Here is a 21,520-nt window from a genome sequence, read left to right as displayed (position 1 = left end):
AACGTAATATGTGAAAATAAGCTTCCGGTTATACGACGTCATTAGGGGCTTCCGCTTCCGGTAAAGCAGAACAATTTAAACGAAGATTGAAAAGAGGAGCCATGCATGCATTCAACACGGGTTTGTAAAATTTTATGAGGAGCGCTATACTAGTTTTATTGCTAGGAAAATGGGGCTTTATATATTTTCACAACACAAGTTGATGAGGAAGTTTAGGGTTTGTTTGTGAGTATGTAGGTAGCTAGCTATAGGTAAGTATTGGGGCGTATTCATTACGCCGATTCTGTTGCCAGAAATGTCTTAATCGGGACGAAACGGGGGGGACCTGAATATTAGTTTAGATTAATATTTACACCCCAGGGCCCGTCTTGCTGGTCGTGTAACATGCTAAAGATGCACAGTAATTTGCAACCTTGTGATATACTCTTGCAAGGACAATTGCTTGTGGCGAAACAAGGTTGCATAAATTAAAATAAGGAAGCGAAGGCGTGACTTCTGGAGGTTCAGGAGTTTCACGTGCGATGTTCCTTGGACAGATTCTCTACGGAGAACCCTGCTTTCCACGGCGGTGACGGAACCACATGTACCCTCACCTTTCTTGAAGCAGGAAGAAAAAGCCATTTGCGGTAACCAGACATTGTTTGCAAGGGGAAGATTTTCCTGTCATGCACTGTCGAGTTGCCACATTCTATTACCAGTATCTGTAAAGTTGGTATCCAGTCTTTGGCCCTCACCAGCTGTTTGCTGACCCAGCTTTGGTATTCAATTACCTCTGTCATACTTTTTATAAACCCTGCTCTCTCTCTCTGTGTGTAGATCATGGTGGGTGTCAGAGCGGTCTCGCCTGTCGTCCTTTAGGGATCCTTCACAGTGAAGCATGAGGATCAGAGTACAGCTGGACTGTGGAAGTCTGTCTTTCTCCTACCCAGTCAACAGAAAACATCTCCAAGTTCTCACACCTATGGCGACGTGTTCACCTACTTCTGTAATCTGGATAAAGACACACACACCACCCTCTGAAGCTGCTACCAGAGTATGTCTGTACGTGTGGAACCTGTTCTTTCTCAGCAGTTACCTTCAGAATTGACTTCAGGTTACTTTTTTTTGCATGCATTTTCTGAGGGCTTCTGAAATTGTCAAGTGTAATTATATATGCAAAACCTGTGCTGCCACATACTGTAGTTTTATGTTCCTCAGCTGTTAATCTAGATCAGAACGGTTTCTGTTAAGATTGCCGTTTGCTAATTTCCCTTGAGCCTTGTGTTTCTGATTAACAATTTTGTGATTTAACAAACCAGTTAAGTTCTTCCACACCGATCTTGACAAACCATTTCTGTATGGGGCAGCAGGGTAGCCTAGTGGTTTTGAGCGCTGGACTAGTAACCGAATGGTTGCAAGTTCAAATCCCCGAGCTGACAAGGTACAAATCTGTCGTTCTGCCCCTGAACAGGCAGTTAACCCACTGTTCCTAGGCCGTCATTGAAAATAAGAATTTGTTCTTAACTGACTTGCCTAGTTAAATAAAGGTAAAATACAAATAAATGGAGCTCGCCTTGTGCACAGGGGCATTGTCCTTCTGAAACCGGAATGGGCCTTCCCCAAACTTACCAGAAAGTGGGAACCACAGAATCGCCCAGAAGGTCAACCATTGTATGCAGTAGAGGAAAGATTTCCCTTCTAGAACTAAGGGGTCTAGCCCAAACATGTAAAACAACCCATTATTCCTCCACCAAACTTTACAGTTGGCACTGTGCATTGGGGCTTGTGGTGTTTTCCTGGCATCTGCCAAACGCAGATTTGTCTGTTGGACTGACATGGTGATTCAGCACTCCAGAAAATGCGTTTCCCCTGCTCCAGAGTCCAATGGTGGCGAGCTTTATACCACTCCAGCCGAGTTTGGCATTGCGCATGGTGATCTTAGGCTTATGTGTGGCTGCTCGTCCATGGAAACCCATTTCATGAAGCTCCCGTCGAACAGTTCTTCTGCAGATGTTGCGTCTAGAGGCAGTTTGGTAGTGAGTGTTGTAACCGAAGACCGACTATATAATTTTACGCGCTTGAGCTGTTGTTGCTCCTAGACATTTCCACTTTGCAATAACAGCACTTACATGAACTGACTTGTTGGATAGGTGGCATTCTATGACGGTGCCATGTTGAAAGTAACTGAGCTCTTCAGTGAGGCTATTCCACTGCCAATGTCTGGCTATGGAGATTGCCTGGCTGTGTGCTTGTAAAAAAACAACACTTTTACTTATCTGACAGCAACGGGTGTGGCTGAAATAGCCGACTCCACAAATTTGAAGGGGTGTCCACATACTTTGTGTATAGACAGGATTGCATTACCAGGTTAATTGTGATTACGCCCTAGGAGGGGTTATAACGTAGAGGAGTTCTCATGTGTTCGGGTTAAATTCTCTTTTTTGACACAACACAACTTATTTTTTTACTTGTGTGCAACTAAATAAGTTGTTTCACTACTTTGTTAGACATTGTTACAGCCTGAACAAATATAATAGCAATGTAAAATGTGGATATTCTTCATGTTAGGGTCTGACATCTAAGCGTCCTGATGGCAAGGCAGAAGAATGCAAATCTCTTTGAAACCGAAGAATCTATTGGAGAAATAAGTGGTCGCCAACTGAATGTGCTTCAAGCTCATTTGAATATTTTAATAGACCTTTCCTTGTTGATACCCAAATCTTTTTCCTCAAACATTCTGTTTCCTATCACTCCTTGGCTTGATGAAATCTATCTGATATTTTTCTTATCAGATGGTGTTGAAGGGAGACAATCGCATTCAATAAAATCTAACAACTTTTAATAGACTTATGGATATGCATTCACATTTGTCCTTATTTCATATTTATTGTACATTGCACCATCACCTGTAGGGCTTGCCTGTCCTTTCCTACTCTCTGCACCCTTTACGGCACGGTCGTGTTCAAAACAGCCCATATGAAAACATTGCACGTTTTTATTTCAGTGTGAACTTTCTCTGCAGTGTCTGATAATGGCTGAAGAATGGCACATCATCAAACAGGTGAGAGGGAAGCTATCCAGAAGACTTTCACCAGGCAGCTAAATATGCACTTGGACAGGGTTCGAGTTGAGGCACACCCTCTGAAACTACACTAACCAACTGTCTAGTCCACTTCAGTTGTCGTCCTGACATTTTATATTTGACATTGAGCTGAGTAGTGTGTCACTCAGGACCACTGTAGCGGAAAAAATTATCACATGTGGATCAACATTTTTTTTGTGCCCTTTATTTGGAGATGGACCTGTTCACAGGGTGGCAGGGTCCTCATGGCTTTACTGGAGGAACTGGTAAGGATCCAGAACAGCGAGCTCTCAGAGGACGTCTCCTCGGCGGCCTTCTCCGTCCAGATCCACATGTCCTTGTCAGCAGAGTCTAGTGGAGACCCAGATAACCCCCTCTCCCCTGGCTGTACACATTTTGTCTGCCCAATCCAGTATCCATTATGACTCTCTCACAACATGGCCCTCAAAGCACCATAGGGGAGATTGGAATCAGTGTATCAGGAGTACTATGATTCCCAGGGGGTCAAATGCCCCATTGGGCCTGAGTAAAGGTACTTGTTAAGTCTCAATCTACACTCTGCTGACAAGGACGTGTGGATCTGGACGGAGAAGGCCGCCCAGGAGGAGACATCCGCTGAGAGCTCACTGTTCTCCCAGAGAAAGGGGTCTACAGACGAGGAGGGAGCACACATATAGCTACGTTCTGGCCCTGAACAAGGAAGCTCTATGGAGTAATATCAGGGTTAGAGCCGACAGCGAGCGGCTTGGAGTCAAACCCTCTGGTCGGTATTAGATCTGAATGTAACAGAGGTGACCGACAGTGAAGCTGAATGCTGAGCTACAGCGTATGGCGATGTCAAGTCACCATGAGGAATGGTGCTGTTGAGAAGGAAGGAGAGGGAGCCCAGTCTAAAGACCAGAACACTGGGCTGTATTCAGGAGAGCATTGATGAAGTGGCAAACAGGAATATTTCAAGGAATAAGTGAGTGGAGAAGAGACCTTTTTGAAGAGGTGGTAAAGGAGGAGGATATTGGAGAGGATGGTGACAAACAACAGCAGGAGAAACACAGTCCCCTAGCAACAGGAAAGAGACAGAGAAATAGATGGATGACAGAGAGATGGCAGAGGTTGGAGAGGGTGGTTGTGGAGGAAGAGGTGAGTGCCGAAGCAGGGGAAAGAAGAGGATACAGCTTTGAGGGAGGAGGGTGACTTTGGCGAGGAGGAGGAAAAGGAGGAGCAAGGAAACAGTGAAGAGGAGAAAGAAAAAAGTGGAGCGAAGAGGATGATTATCTCAGGGAAGAAATTGTACAGGACAGTGGCAAGTTGCATGACTGTGTAAAATGAGTGTAGAAGAGGAGGAAAATAAAGAACTTAGAGGGGGTAGAGAAGAGCTCTGAAGAGGTGGGATATGAATCGGAAGGGGAGCTTTTGAAGGAGACTGGACAGGGCAGTAACAAGGAGCAGCGGGAGGGAAAGCACACAGTCCCTAAGCAGGAGAGGCTAGATGTCACAAAAGAAAGAGAAGAAATGGCTAGACATAGATAGGATGGCAGAGGTTGGAGGAAGATGTGAATGCAGAGGATGGCTTTGGAGAATAGGTGGAGAAAGGAGAGGTTGTGAAGGAAGATAATTTTTTTATTTCACCTGGCAAGTCCGGTAAGAACAAATTCTTATTTATAATGACTGCCTACCCCGGACCCGGATGACGCTGGGCCAATTGTGCACTGCCCTATGAGACTCCCAATCACGGCCGGATGTCATTCAGCCTGGATTTGAACCAGTTACTGTAGTAACGCCTCTTGCACTGAGATGCGGTGCCTTAGACCGCTGCGCCACTCGGGAGGCTGCTGCGCTATTCTGGAGGCTGCTGTGCTGTGAAGTTGAGAAGGATATGGAGGTTACAGAGGGAGTCCATCTCAGGGAGGGCACACAAGATGACAGTGCTGAGGATTGGGACACATCCTTCTCATCGACATAGTGACTTCACTCTTCCAGAAAAATGGATTCCTGCAAACAGTGGCAATTCCCAGGCATCAGGGTATGTTCATTCATACAGTGAATATTCTCTACTCTGAACATTACACCAACACTGCAATTGTCTCAAGGAATTGCCTTCAGTTAACTCGAGGTGAATTCAATGTTCTGGTTGTCTCCAGGTTTCAATCATTTATGTTTGCTGTTTCTCTCTGGTCTTTCAGTGATTGTTATTTCTAGGAATGTGGCGCCCCCTTGTGGTGTGATGTCAGCTGGCGCTGGTTCTGTGGATTCTTCTTAACCGTCTTCATCCTCACCATCTGACCTTCTGTTCTACAGATACCTCAGACCCAATTAAATCATGGTTACACTTGTGAATATCATTTTGACAAAGTTACCCGTTTAAGGTACATGCCTATGAACTCAACAAATTGAGAGAGCTGTCAGGTCAGGACCTAATTTAGGGATTCAGGATGTCTGGGTTGTCTTTCTCTAATCCAGACCTCTTAATAAAATGAGTTCAACAAAGCAACCGCAGTCCAACCGAACTAAGTTAATTACACTAGTGTATTCTTAGCCACAAGATGGCAACATAAGGCCAGGTAAGTAGTGTCTCTCAGATGAGTTCCAGTGCTGTAGGCCTGGTAACAAACTGACTGCCAGGTAGTTAATTAGCATGGGTATCATTGTGAGTTCAAGCAAGCAGTGATTAATCAGCACATTGACATTTCAACAGACGTACTAGTATTAACAAGCTTCGTCAGAAGCTGCAAACATTCAAATAATGAGCTGAACATTGGGGGTTAATTAAAAAGACAACTTTGATCATATTTGATGTTTAATTTGGATTATTACGTTACTTTTGTATCTTCTGTGAACATAAGCATGCCTTGAATGTGTGTATGTATATATATATATATATTTACAAAATAATGGGTATATGCTCCATTGTCCACAGTCAAAATACAGTAAATGGTTAATGACAGATGTTGTTCATACTTTGGATAAACACATTTATTTGGCTGGGAGTTTGTATGAAGCCAGTGCAGCAGAGGGTCGACCACTAAAGGGAATGTTACATAAAACAAAGTTTTTTAAAAAGTTTCTCAGCTCATCTCTGTGTGTGAACAGCAAACACACTACAGTCAGCGATGAGAAGGGGCCATCTGGGGACCGAGTGTCTCTCTGCTACCCACTCGCCATGTGTTAATGTTAAGTGTTAATAATGAACAGCGTAACATGGCTTACAGTGCTATCTGGGCTCTTAGGCATACTATTCAGTGCCTTGGCAGCACTGCTAGAGAACCCTCCCAGAGGAACGCCAGGGGAGGAGAGGAGGGCCAGTGCCCCCAGCAGCAGCAGCTGGACACAATGCTGCCCCTACCATGACCTTGCCAGCAGCCGGCTGGGCCACAGCCTCCTCCTTTCCCCCCTGGGCCTGGTCTTGGCCCTGGGTCTTCTCTCCAGGGTCTTTGGACTCGAGCTGCTCACAACCTTGGGGTTGGGGCACGCGACCGAGGAGCGGGGAGAGTCTATGCTGCCTGCCCTCACACCGCTGGAGGAACGTGGGTGGGGTGGGGCTCAGCTGACGGTGTGGATTGGCCTGCACGTGGACAGGAAGCCAAAGCCAGACTACCAGAAGTTACTCAAGAATCTTATTGCCCCAACCCCAGGAGGCCATGGCCAGCTTAAACAACAACACGGCACTGGACACACTGGTCAGAGACTTGAAGCTCAGTCACGATGGCTCGGACAAACTGATTCTGATGAACCTTAGACATTTTAAAAGGTATAATGTTCCCTTTTTAGAAAAATATATAATTACGAGTTCTCTGACGCAAATGAAAGGAATATATTTGTTTAACTCAGTAGTTAATTATTCTCTTTGTCAAATTAGTTCTGAGCACAGTAAATAATGTAATCTTTATCTTTAGTGTAGACCAGTGGTTCCCAACCTTCTTTGGTTACCGTACCACCAACTGAATTGTTCTCTGCCCAGAGTACCCCTGAAGTACCCTCTTATGCATTTTACCAGTAACCTTATGGGCGAGTTTTCAAGTATCCACTGTGGATAGGCCCATGTACCCCCAGGGGTCCGAGTACACCTGGTTGGGAACCACTGGTGTGGCCTACAGTATATGAAATAAACCTATCAAGATATTATGAAAGTACTATGTTTGTAATTGAATGACAGGGTAGGAAAGTGTCGCCTACAGTGCATTTGATATTTGCAAACCCCTACAGGTAAGTTGGAGCATCCATTCGATGGGCGTCACACCGTCAACGGCGTTTCCACGTGAACGGGTCGCCGCGTGTGGAAGTTCCCAGGATGTTCCGTGAAGTCTATAGAGCTGAGGAAGCTGTATGATACTAACTCTTCCACCACAGTGCTGTGGCTACCCTACTCATCCTTCCTCCCCTGGCCCCCTCCACCAGGCCTCCCCCAGACTGGCCTCCCTCCTCCTGCCCAAGGGAGAGGTTCAGCTCCCGGAGGAGTGTCTCTCTGCAGCCAGGATGGACTTTTGGCTCCAACCTGAATCCTGGGTACACTGGCTTCGACTCTCCTCAAAGGAGGGAGCAAGTGGGTGTATGTTTGTTCGAGTGTGTGGGCAGGTGGATGGATTTGTGTATATGTTTCTGCGTGTGTGAATGTGCACGTGCATATGTGAATGCGTGGGTTTGAATTGTGTGGTGTATGTTTGTTGGTGGGTGTATATTGATTGATGGTGTGCTGTGTTGAGGGACCTTTTCTACAGACCCACTCTTGTCACGAGGTGTGTGTTGTTTAGCAAAATGATGAATTGTGCTGAGCTGATCCCGAGTCAGCAATAATTACTTATTTCTGCTTCAGTAAGCGTCAAGTCGCCTACCACATGGGCTCATGCAATAACAAGACAGCTTTCTAAACACAATCCATTAACACATTGATTGGTATTTTTACACAGGCAGTCATAAATCCACTTCCCAAAGTTCCTCATGAAGAAATGCTGCAGTTTGTGAAGTCTACTGAAAGCGTCTGGGGTATCACCTGACTGCTCTGGGGTTTCTTTAAAGAATACCCTGAAACTCATTCAGGTAGGAGGATAACTGGAAAGCTTTAACGTGACAATACATAAATATTGTTAGGGTTGGAAAAACCATAGCTTATTTGCTATTTAATCAGGATAAGGAATTCTTACAACCAACAAAGTTCTACTTAGTACAAGTGTATCAGAAAGTATTTGGGGCAGAGATGAGACTTCCCCTCAGTTTCTATATGTATTTATTTATGCCAAGGCAGCAGCTACTCTTCCTGGGGTCCAGCAAAATTAAGGCATTTATACTATTTCTGAAATATTACAATACATTTACAGATTTCACAACACACTGTGTGCCCTCAGGCCCCTACTTCACCACTACCACATACAGTGCCTTGCGAAAGTATTCAGCCCCCTTGAACTTTGCGACCTTTTGCCACATTTCAGGCTTCAAACATAAAGATATAAAACTGTATTTTTTTGTGAAGAATCAACAACAAGTGGGACACAATCATGAAGTGGAACGACATTTATTGGATATTTCAAACTTTTTTAACAAATCAAAAACTGAAAAATTGGGCGTGCAAAATTATTCAGCCCCTTTACTTTCAGTGCAGCAAACTCTCTCCAGAAGTTCAGTGAGGATCTCTGAATGATCCAATGTTGACCTAAATGACTAATGATGATAAATACAATCCACCTGTGTGTAATCAAGTCTCCGTATAAATGCACCTGCACTGTGATAGTCTCAGAGGTCCGTTAAAAGCGCAGAGAGCATCATGAAGAACAAGGAACACACCAGGCAGGTCCGAGATACTGTTGTGAAGAAGTTTAAAGCCGGATTTGGATACAAAAAGATTTCCCAAGCTTTAAACATCCCAAGGAGCACTGTGCAAGCGATAATATTGAAATGGAAGGAGTATCAGACCACTGCAAATCTACCAAGACCTGGCCGTCCCTCTAAACTTTCAGCTCATACAAGGAGAAGACTGATCAGAGATGCAGCCAAGAGGCCCATGATCACTCTGGATGAACTGCAGAGATCTACAGCTGAGGTGGGAGACTCTGTCCATAGGACAACAATCAGTCGTATATTGCACTAATCTGGCCTTTTATGGAAGAGTGGCAAGAAGAAAGCCATTTCTTAAAGATATCCATAAAAAGTGTTGTTTAAAGTTTGCCACAAGCCACCTGGGAGACACACCAAACATGTGGAAGAAGGTGCTCTGGTCAGATGAAACCAAAATTGAACTTTTTGGCAACAATGCAAAACGTTATGTTTGGCGTAAAAGCAACACAGCTCATCACCCTGAACACACCATCCCCACTGTCAAACATGGTGGTGGCAGCATCATGGTTTGGGCCTGCTTTTCTTCAGCAGGGACAGGGAAGATGGTTAAAATTGATGGGAAGATGGATGGAGCCAAATACAGGACCATTCTGGAAGAAAACCTGATGGAGTCTGCAAAAGACCTGAGACTGGGACGGAGATTTGTCTTCCAACAAGACAATGATCCAAAACATAAAGCAAAATCTACAATGGAATGGTTCAAAAATAAACATATCCAGGTGTTAGAATGGCCAAGTCAAAGTCCAGACCTGAATCCAATCGAGAATCTGTGGAAAGAACTGAAAACTGCTGTTCACAAATGCTCTCCGTCCAACCTCACTGAGCTCGAGCTGTTTTGCAAGGAGGAATGGGAAAACATTTCAGTCTCTCGATGTGCAAAACTGATAGAGACATACCCCAAGCGACTTACAGCTGTAATCGCAGCAAAAGGTGGCGCTACAAAGTATTAACTTAAGGGGGCTGAATAATTTTGCACGCCCAATTTTTCAGTTTTTGATTTGTTAAAAAAGTTTGAAATATCCAATAAATGTCGTTCCACTTCATGATTGTGTCCCACTTGTTGTTGATTCTTCACAAAAAAATACAGTTTTATATCTTTATGTTTGAAGCCTGAAATGTGGCAAAAGGTCGCAAAGTTCAAAGGGGCCGAATACTTTCGCAAGGCACTGTATCTACAATACAAAATCCACGTGTATGTGTATGTGTGTAGTGTGTATGTTATTGTGTGTGTATGCATGTGTCTGTGCCTATGTTTGTGTTGACCTCTTGCACCAAATCTTCTCAACACATCTCTCTCTCTCTCCCCCTCCCGCCTCTCTCTGTGGGCTCTAGAGGTAGATGAGACTGAGTCAGAGGGGGAGGGGAGTTTGGACATTGCCCTGGACTTCTCTGTCCCTTCCAGTATTTCTTTCGACAGACCATTTATGCTTCGATTGTATGATGAGCTCACAGGCCTCATCCTGGTCACAGGGACAATCATGGACCTGACAGAAATATAACATCCTCAGTCTTTTTCTTTTGTTGTCACTCATACCACTGTTTGTGTCCCTTTGGTGATCATAAGATGAAGAATTGCATTCAGATCATGGAAAATTGTCTTTTTCTTTTTAATATGTACCCTGTGATATAAACTTGGGAAACGGTATTTGTGGACTGTCTGTGCCTTTGAAATGGATACTTTGAAGCGTATGTTTTGATCATTAAAATCGGATTCAGAAACCACCTGCTCGTTTGCATTTTGCAGATTTCCATAATGATGGGATGAAAGGGCATTTGTTAAAGAAAACTGGTAAGAATGTACTTGTTCTGCTCTAGTTTCGGGTTTTGCTTTAATATTTGAGATAAAACACTTTCTTCTGTTAATAAACTAGTTTCATGTTCTATACAGGTTAGGGCTGACTTTTATTACATTACAACTTCAATTAGGATGAAAGAACACTAGAACACATTGATTGACAATCATTTCAATGACAGAGACAGCATAGCATTGAACGTCATCCTGTCCTTAGGCAACGAGTTTAGAATAAAAAAGGTGCTATATACACAGTGCACAAAACATTAAGAACACCTGCCCTTTCCATGACAGACTGACCAGGTGAATCCGGGCGAAAGCTTTGATCCCTTTACTGAAGGCACTTGTTAAATCCACTTCAGGGTCAGCATCCCTGTGGAACGCTTTCGACAGCTTGTAGAGTCCGTGCCGCGATGGACTGAGGCAGTTCTGAGGATGGGGGAACAGTGTTCCTAATGTTTTGTGTACTCAGTGTACAGTCGTGGCCAAAAGTTTTGAGAATGACACAAATATTAGTTTCCACAAAGTTTGCTACTTCAATGTCCTTAAATATTTTTGTCAGGTGTTACTATGGAATACTGAAGTATAATTACAAACATTTCATACGTGTCAAAGGCTTTTATTGACAATTACATGAAGTTGATGCAAAGAGTCAATATTTGACCCTTATTTTTGAAGACCTCTTCAATCCGCCTTGGCATGCTGTCAAGTAACTTCTGGGCCACATCCTGCCTGATGGCAGCCCATTCTTGCATAATCAATGCTTTGAGTTTGTCAGAATTTGTGGGTTTTTGTTTGTCCACCCGCCTCTTGAGGATTGACCACAAGTTCTCAATGGGATTAAGGTCTGGGGAGATTCCTGGCCATGGACTCAAAATATCAATGTTTTGTTCCCCAAGCCACTTAGTTATCACTTTTGCCTTATGGAAAGGTGCTCCATTATGCTGGAAAAGGCATTGTTCGTCACCAAACTGTTCCTGGACGGTTGGGTGAAGTTGCTCTCGGAGGATGTGTTGGTACCATTCTTTATTCATGGCTGTGTTCTTAGGCAAAATTGTGAGTGAGCCCACTCCCTTGGCTGAGAAGCAACCCCACACATGAATGTTCTCAGGATGCTTTACTGTTGGCATGACACAGGAATGATGGTAGCGCTCACCTTGCCTTTTCCGGACAAGCTTTTTTCCGGATGCCCCAAACAATCGGAAAGGGGATTCATCAGAGAAAATGACTTTACCCCAGTCCTCAGCAGTCCAATCCCTGTACCTTTTGCAGAATATCAGTCTGTCCCTGATGTTTTTCCTGGAGAGAAGTGGCTTCTTTGCTGCCCTTCTTGACACCAGGCCATCCTCCAAAAGTCTTCACCTCACTGTGCGTACAGATGCACTCACACCTGCCTGCTGCCATTCCTGAGCAAGCTCTGTACTGATGATGCCCTGATCCCGCAGCTGAATTAACTTTAGGAGATGGTCCTGGAGCTTGCTGGACTTTCTTGAGCACCCTGAAGCCTTCTTCACAACAATTGAACCGCTCTCCTTGAAGTTCTTGATGATCCGATAAATGGTTGATTTAGGTGCAATCTTACTGGCAGCAATATCCTTGCCTGTGAAGCCGTTTTTGTGCAAAGCAATGATGACGGCACATGTTTCCTTGCAGGTAACCATGGTTGGCAGAGGATGAACATGATTCCAAGCACCACCCTCCTTTAAAAGCTTCTAGTCTGTTATTTGAACTCAGTCTGCATGACAGAGTGATCTCCAGCCGGGTCCTCGTCAACACTCACACCTGTGTTAACGAGAGAATCACTGACATGATGTCAGCTGGTCCTGTTGTGGCAGGGCTGAAATGCAGTGGAAATGTTGTTTTTTTGGAATTCAGTTCATTTGCATGGCAAAGAGGGACTTTGCAGTTAATTGCAATTCATCTGATCACTCTTCATAACATTCTGGAGTATATGCAAATAAACATCATACAAACTGAGGCAGCAGACTTTGTGAAAATTAATATTTGTGTCATTCTCAAAACTTTTTGCCACGATTGTATAACCTACAAGGGTTCTTCTGTTGTCCCTGTAGGACCCTTTGAAGAACCTTGATTGGTTCCATGTAGAACCCTTTCTACAGAGGGTTCTACATGGAACCCAAAATTGTTCTACCCCAAACAAAAAATGATTCTACCTGGAACATAATAGGGTTTTCCTATGGGGACAGGCGAAGAACCCTTTTGGAACCCTTTTTTTCAAAGAGTGTACATTACAAGATGGAGTTCAGTTTTAGAATCAAACATTTCACGAAGACACACACAGAGACAAAGCTCTGAGTTAGAATGAGATTCCATTTTTCAATGCTGGAGTCCCACATATTACATTGTGACATTTCAAACTCGGGGAGATGAAAATGATGAATAGAATAGAGCAAGATGAATCAGACAGCAGATCCCTCATGAGTGGCAGGAATATGTTGGCTCAATAATCTGTTCCCAGCTTTCAACAGTAACAGATCACCATCATAAGCCAATCGGTGGTTCCAATATGGAGTTTAGTTGTACAGCTACAGGTCTACAGGGGTGGAATGCCATAAAACATTGTGGAGATTGTAAAGTATTCATGGTAGTTCTGCTTTCTGAACTGACAGGACTACAAACAAAGATCGACCTACAATAATTAAGTAATTCTGATTTTTTTTTTGTGTGATGCAGGGAAAGAATGACAGACATCTTGATGTTGCACCTCTTCATTTGTTTTGAGTTATTTTGAAAGGCACCAAGAATACCGGAACATCCTTAAAACCCTGCAGTGCTTTTCTCAAGAGGGCTGAGCCATTGTTGCATCATGATGTAAGCTAGTCAGCCTGGCCAGATGAATATCCTGTTCAGCCAGGTCAGTGAGTGGGTCTGGTAAATAATTGATTAAATGTGATTGGCTGATCCTCTCAGGACCATAAATTGACAGAGTTCCTGCCAAACTGTCTCTGGCAAAGAGGACATTGAAGGTAAGCACTGTTTTGAAAGTGTTTGATTATATCATAGTTTAGTTATGATAGTTAGCAGTACCTAGTTATAATAGGCATTAAGTGCTTCATCTGTGAGAATGAGTAGGTGTTTGCAAGGTGAAATGGTAATACAAGTGTATCTAATTCTATGCCCAGGAAATGTTCTTATGTTAGGCTAAAATGAACATATGCAGTACTGTGTATCTTATCAGTGCTGAGTTCCTTCACTCTTTTAGCCATGCCATGAGGTTTGTTAGTTGTTAAACAGGGTTTCAAAATGACTGAGATGATAAAATACCCTAATTGTACACATTGTATATTGTATGTATTGGAATTACTTCTGGACAGGTGCTAGAGTATGGTAACGCTTTACTTAAAGGGCCACTTTTCATTACCTCCAGTGCAATACCGGTGTTCAGATATGTGAAATCAGCGCATTTCTAATTTTAGTTGAAAAAATTTAAAGTTACAATGTTTTACCCAACGACATCATCAAAAGTTGAAACATTTTAAAAACAGTGATCTTCAAAAACTGAGATTCGTGGTGATGTGGGAACCAAGAAAATAACATCCCACTGACCAGGAACTCGTTGCAGGTTTTTGAAAATCCGTTTTTTAATCCTTTAATCCTACCCTGTGATGTCACAGAAGCATTTTTAGGACCTTTCTTGTCTTTTTAACCACAGATAAGAAGAAACGCACCATTTTCACATATGTAGAAATATGGTGCTAGAGATAATGAATATAGGATTGAGTAGTGGCAGAATTGCCCTTTAAAGTACATTACATGACCAAAAGTATGTGGACACCTGCTCATCGAACATCTCATTTCAAAATCATGGCCATTAATATGGAGTTGGTCCCCCCTTTGCTGCCATAACAGCCTCCACTCTTCTGGGAAGGCTTTCCACTAGATGTTTGCTGCGGAGACTTGCTTCCATTCCGCCATAAGAGCATTGGTGAGGTCGGGCGATAAGGCCTGGCTCGCAATTGGTGTTCCAATACATCCCAAAGGTGTTTGATAGGGTTGAGGTCAGGGCTCTGTGCAGGTCAGTCAAGTTCTTCCACACCGATCTCGACAAACCTTTTCTGTATGGACCTCGCTTTGTGCACGGGGCATTGTCATGCTGAAACAGGAAAGTGCCTTCCCCAAACTGTTGCAACAAAGTTGAAAGCACAGAATCGTCTAGAATGTCCTTGTGTTGTCATGACGTTGCCCTATTGGGTGAGGTTTATGACCCCCCCCGTAAATACCTTTTCCCCCTTCTCTCTCCACTCTACAGAATGGACTCTTGGAAAGCCCTTTGTCACCACAGAGAAAGTATGGTAACATCAAAAGGTTGGGGAATGGAACAATATTTCCCTTTCTCAACCAGTTGAAAGTGTCCATTGGTACTTAAAGAATATGATGAAAGAATATGATGAAAGATCAGTTGTTGTCTGGGACATTATATCTGATGATAGGATGACAAATTGTATCTTGGAAAGTCTACACATTCAGATTCACATGGAATTGTTGTGCAATTTAAATGGTTAAAAATGAAACTATTTGTGAAAAGATTAAATGTAATTTTAGCCTCCTAAATAAGATAATTGTTTCATAGTAAAACTTAGGCCCAGTCAGTGGCCACACCCAAGTGAACAGACATTGGTTGAGAACTATGAAACATGCTCTTCTCTCCCACAGTATAAAAGCCTGTTTACGGATGTCAACCTTAATTCCAGAAATGTGAGGACCGATGTCCAACCGTTTAGAAGGGCGAATTTGAACTTGGAGGTGAATTTTGACTAAACCAGCCAGAATACAGCACGAGCTGATTATGGCAACTTGGTATGAACTTTGAACTATTATTCACTAAAGAAGAAGTTATATATCCTAGACGTCGAGTTATCAGCTGCAGCTGTAAATGTACGTGGTCTTGGAAAGGACATACAATCTCCTGAGAACGACAGGGTACTTCAACGTAACCGCTCTACAACATTACGACCAGAAAGAGTCTTCAAAGGTGATCTCTGCTGGGCAAACCAGTCTTCCATCTTCGATCCATCAATCGAAGCGCAGCTCAGAGTAATAATATATCTTGCATTTTTCTATCCGAATGGGCGGTTATTAGAATGCATAAGATGATGTATTTACGGTAGCATAGCTTCTCAAGGTCCGATAGAGACCCAATTCCTTTGTCCCTCAGTCTTCCTGCTCTTTCATTCAAACCCAACTCCCTTCCTTTGTGTAACCAGCCATGATATCGAGTTAGTCCAATAGGTGCTTTCCTTGACACGATTAGTAATATATGTATGATCTATCCTGTGTATATACAGTTGAAGTCAGAAGTTTACATACACCTTAGCCAAATACATTTAAACTCAGTTTTTCACAATTCTTGACATTAAAATTCCCTGTCTTAGGTCAGTTAGGACCACCACTTTACTTTAAGAATGTGACATTTCACAATAATAGTAGAGATAATTATTTATTTCAGCTTTTCTTTCTTTCATCACATTCCCAGTGGGTCAGAAGTTTACATACACTCAATTAGTATTTGGTAGCGTTGCCTTTAAATAGTTTATCTTAGGTCAAACGTTTCGGGTAGCCTTCCACAAGCTTCCCACAATAAGTTGGGTGAATTTTGGCCCATTCCTCCTGACAGAGCTGGTGTAACTGAGTCAGGTTTGTTGGCCTCCTTGCTCGCACAAGCTTTTTCAGTTCTGCCCACAAATTTTCTATAGGATTGAGGTCAGGGTTTTGCGATGGCCACTCCAATACCTTGACTTTGTTGTCCTTAACATCTGCTAACCATGTGTATGTGACCAATATTATTGTATTTTATTTGACCAAGATTGGCCTGAATGCAAAGCGTTACGTCTGGAGGAAACCTGACACCATCTCTACGGTGAAGCATGGTGGTGTTAGCATCCTGTTGTGGGGTTGTTTTTCAGCGGCAGGGACTGGGAGACTGGTCAGGATCGAGGGAAAGATGAAGGTTAACCTTCCAACTAGACAACGACCCTATGCACACAGCCATAGACAATGCAAGAGTGGCTTCGGGACAAGTCTCTGAATGTCCTTGAGTGGACCAGCCAGAGGCCGGACTTGAACCCGATCTAACATCTCTGGAGAGACCAGAAAATTGCTGTGCAGCGACGCTCCCCACCCCAAATACAGGTGTGCCAAGATTGTAGTGTCATACCCAAGAAGACTCAAGGCTGTACTCGCTGCCAAAGGTGCTTCAACAAAGTACTGAGTAAAGGGTCTGAATACTTATGTAATTGTGATATTTCAGTTTTGTATCTTTTGGAAATTTGCAAAACATTTATAAAAACCTTTTTTTGTCATTACGGGGCATTGATGAGAGATTGATGAGGAAACAATTTAGTCAATTTTACTATAAGGCTGTAACGTAACAAAATGTGGAAAAAGTCAAGGGGTCTCAATACTTTCTGAATGCACTGCAGTTATTTAAAAATAAAAAATCTTACGTATCTTAATTTCCACAATTCACTAATAAAATGCATAATAATGTAGGCAGTTCATGCAAAGGATTGTTACCTATAACCAGGATTGTTACCTATAACCAGGATTGTTACCTATAACCAGGACTGCCATTGCAAAAACTACATTTTGGGCAAACAGATATTATTTTAGTAAACGTTTATTTTGATTCACCTTATATTGTCCCTAACATCATTAAACCATAGCAACATATATGGGATGCACACACTCATACACACTCGACCCCTTTTGCCTACAAACAACCACAAGCTCAGATGTTCAACAGTTGTTCCATCCCCGAGCCCAACTCAAGAAAGGACTTGATGTGCGAATGCATGTACAGTTGCAACTGTTTTAGAAGGCATGCAAAATTGAGCAAATCTTGCAAAAATTGGGAGATTTGATTAACCAATGTCAAGTCCTTGCTGATGGAGATCAGATACACCCCCTTCCTAAAGTGGTGATCCTAACTGACCTAAGACAGGGACATTTTTACCAGGACTAAATGTCAGGAATTGTAAAAAACTGAGTTGAAATGTATTTTGGTAAGGTGTATGTAAACTTCCGACTTCAAATGTATGTCGTGTGTCTGAGCCTTTGAATTGTGACTCCACTGTGTCCCTATACTGACATTTCACTTGTTTGTTTGCCTTATGGAGGGAATTACTACACTGTTTATATTCGGCCTTATTCCCAGTCCTCTTTCCATGGTTAAATGTGGTGGTTCGCGCCTTCAGCCCATCCATGGTTTTGGTTAGGGTAGGTTTTAATAGTCACAGTGGGTACATCATCTCCAATGCACTTCCTCATAAACTCACTCACCGAGTCAGCATATAGATCAATGTTATTCTCTGAGGCTGCCCGGAACATTTCCCAGTCCGCGTGATCAAAACAATCTTGAAGCATTGATTCCGATTGGTCAGAACAGCAATGAATTGTTATTGTTACATGTCCATCCTTTTTGAGTTTCTGCCTATAGGACAGTAGAAGCAAGATGGACTCGTGGGTGGATTTGCTGAAGGGAGGATGAGGGAGGGCCTTGTATGCAGTGGTCCAGTGTATTGCCTGCGCGAGTGCTGCAATCAATACGCTAATAGAATTTAGGTAGCCTTGATCTCAAATTTGCTTTGTTAAAATCCCCAGCTACAATAAATGCAGCCTCGGGATATATGGTTTCCAGTTTACAGTGAAGTTCCTTGAAGGCCATCGTGGTATCTGCTTGAGGGGGTATATACACAGCTGTGACAATAACTGATGAGAATTCTCTTGTGAGATAATATGGTCAGGAATTTGATTGTAAGCAATTCTAGGTCCGGTGAACAGAAGGACTTGAGGTCCTGTATGTTGTTATGGTTACACCATGAGTCTTTAATCATGAAGCATACACCCCCGCCCTTCTTCTTCCCAGAAAGATGTTTATTTATGTCGGCGCGAAGCATTAAGAAACTCGGAGGCTGTGCTGACTCCGACAACTTATCCCGAGAGGGCCATGTTTCTGTGAAACACCAGACTCAATGTCAACAGTTAATAGGCGACTCTGGGATACTAGCCTTCTAGGCAGAGTTGCAAAGAAATAGCCATATCTCAGACTGGCCAATAAAAATAAAAGATTAAGATGGGCAAAATAACACAGACACCGGACAGAGGAACCCTGCCTAGAAGGCCAGCATCCCGGAGCCGCCTCTTCACTGTTGACATTGAGACTGGTGTTTTGCGGGTACTATTTAATGAAGCTGCCAGTTGAGGACTTGTGAGGCATCTGTTTCTCAAACTAGGCACTCTAATGTCCTGTTGCTCAGTTGTGAACCGGGGCCTCCCACTCCTCTTTCTATTCTGGTTAGAGACAGTTTGCGCTGTTCTGTGAAGGTAGTAGTACACAGCATTGTACGAGATCTTCAGTGTCATGGCAATTTCTCGCATGGAATAGCCTTCATTTCTCAGAACGACAATAGACTGACAAGTTTCTGAAGAAAGTCCTTTGTTTCTGGCCATTTTGAGACTGTAATCGAACCCACAAATGCTCATTCTCCAGATACTCAACTAGTCTAAAGAAGGCCAGTTTTATTGCTTCACCACAACAGTTTTCAGCTGTGCTAACATAATTGCAAAAGGGTTTCTAATGATCAATTAGCCTTTTAAAATGATAAACTTGGATTAGCTGATACAACGTGCCATTGGAACACAGGAGTGATGGTTGCTGATAATGGGCCTCTGTACACCCAGGGAAATATTCCATTAAAAAAATCATCTGTTTCCAGCTACAATAGTCATTTACAACATTAACAATGTCTACACTGTATTTCTGATCAATTTGATGTTATTTTAATGGACATTTTTTTTAAAAATTTTCTTTCAAAAACGAGGACATTTCTAAGTGACCCCAAAATTTTGAACGGTAGTGTATGTACAGTGCCTTGCGAAAGTATTCGGCCCCCTTGAACTTTGCGACCTTTTGCCACATTTCAGGCTTCAAACATAAAGATATAAAACTGTATTTTTTTGTGAAGAATCAACAACAAGTGGGACACAATCATGAAGTGGAACGACATTTATTGGATATTTCAAACTTTTTAACAAATCAAAAACTGAAAAATTGGGCATGCAAAATTATTCAGACCCCTTAAGTTAATACTTTGTAGCGCCACCTTTTGCTGCGATTACAGCTGTAAGTCGCTTGGGGTATGTCTATCAGTTTGCACATCGAGAGACTGAAATTTTTTCCCATTCCTCCTTGCAAAACAGCTCGAGCTCAGTGAGGTTGGATGGAGAGCATTTGTGAACAGCAGTTTTCAGTTCTTTCCACAGATTCTCGATTGGATTCAGGTCTGGACTTTGACTTGGCCATTCTAACACCTGGATATGTTTATTTTTGAACCATTCCATTGTAGATTTTGCTTTATGTTTTGGATCATTGTCTTGTTGGAAGACAAATCTCCGTCCCAGTCTCAGGTCTTTTGCAGACTCCATCAGGTTTTCTTCCAGAATGGTCCTGTATTTGGCTCCATCCATCTTCCCATCAATTTTAACCATCTTCCCTGTCCCTGCTGAAGAAAAGCAGGCCCAAACCATGATGCTGCCACCACCATGTTTGACAGTGGGGATGGTGTATTCAGGGTGATGGGCTGTGTTGCTTTTACGCCAAACATAACGTTTTGCATTGTTGCCAAACGTTCAATTTTGGTTTCATCTGACCAGAGCACCTTCTTCCACATGTTTGGTGTGTCTCCCAGGTGGCTTGTGGCAAACTTTAAACGACACTTTTTATGGATATCTTTAAGAAATGGCTTTCTTCTTGCCACTCTTCCATAAAGGCCAGATTAGTGCAATATACGACTGATTGTTGTCCTATGGACAGAGTCTCCCACCTCAGCTGTAGATCTCTGCAGTTCATCCAGATGGGATCCACATGGCCTCTTGGCTGCATCTCTGATCAGTCTTCTCCTTGTGAGATGAAAGTTTAGAGGGACGGCCAGGTCTTGGTAGATTTGCAGTGGTCTGATACTCCTTCCATTTCAATATTATCGCTTGCACAGTGCTCCTTGGGATGTTTAAAGCTTGGGAAATCTTTGTATCCAAATCCGGCTTTAAACTTCTTCACAACAGTATCTCGGACCTGCCTGGTGTGTTCCTTGTTCTTCATGATGCTCTCTGCGCTTTCAACGGACCTCTGAGACTATCACAGTGCAGGTGCATTTATACGGAGACTTGATTACACACAGGTGGATTGTATTTATCATCATTAGTCATTTAGGTCAACATTGGATCATTCAGAGATCCTCACTGAACTTCTGGAGAGAGTTTGCTGCACTGAAAGTAAAGGGGCTGAATAATTTTGCACGCCCAATTTTTCAGTTTTTGATTTGTTAAAAAAGTTTGAAATATCCAATAAATGTCGTTCCACTTCATGATTGTGTCCCACTTGTTGTTGATTCTTCACAAAAAAATACAGTTTTATATCTTCTCTTGTTTGAAGCCTGAAATGTGGCAAAAGGTCGCAAAGTTCAAGGGGGCCGAATACTTTCGCAAGGCACTGTATATATATTTACAAAAAAAGATATGGGGGATTGGAAATGATGCAGACAATTACATTGATGGAAACTACAATCTGCAATATTAAAGCTGATCTACCCACCCCAAAAAATATTTCCCTTCACTGGAACTAAGTGGCCTAGCACAAACCATGAAAAACAGCCCCAGACCACTATTCCTCCTCCACAAAACTTTACAGTTGGCATTCAGTTAGCGTTCTCCTGGCATCCGCCAAACCCCGACTTGTCCGTCGTACTGCCATAGGTGAAGCGTGATTCATCACTCCAGAAAATGTATTTCCACTGCTCCAGAATCCAATGGGTGTCCAGGTATATAAA

General features: G+C 42.8%; 1 non-coding gene across 1 annotated transcript; it reads left to right on the top strand.

Moving 5' to 3' along the window:
• Window positions 1–402: 402 nt before the first annotated feature.
• LOC112251883 lies at window positions 403–689 on the top strand. The gene has a single exon (XR_002953751.1).
• The last annotated feature ends 20,831 nt before the right edge of the window (window positions 690–21,520 follow it).

Source organism: Oncorhynchus tshawytscha, linkage group LG05 (assembly GCF_018296145.1).
Source record: "Oncorhynchus tshawytscha isolate Ot180627B linkage group LG05, Otsh_v2.0, whole genome shotgun sequence".
Taxonomy (NCBI): domain Eukaryota; kingdom Metazoa; phylum Chordata; class Actinopteri; order Salmoniformes; family Salmonidae; genus Oncorhynchus; species Oncorhynchus tshawytscha.
The sequence above is the reverse complement of the archived record's forward strand: the minus strand, read 5'-3'. Positions and strand labels throughout refer to the sequence as shown.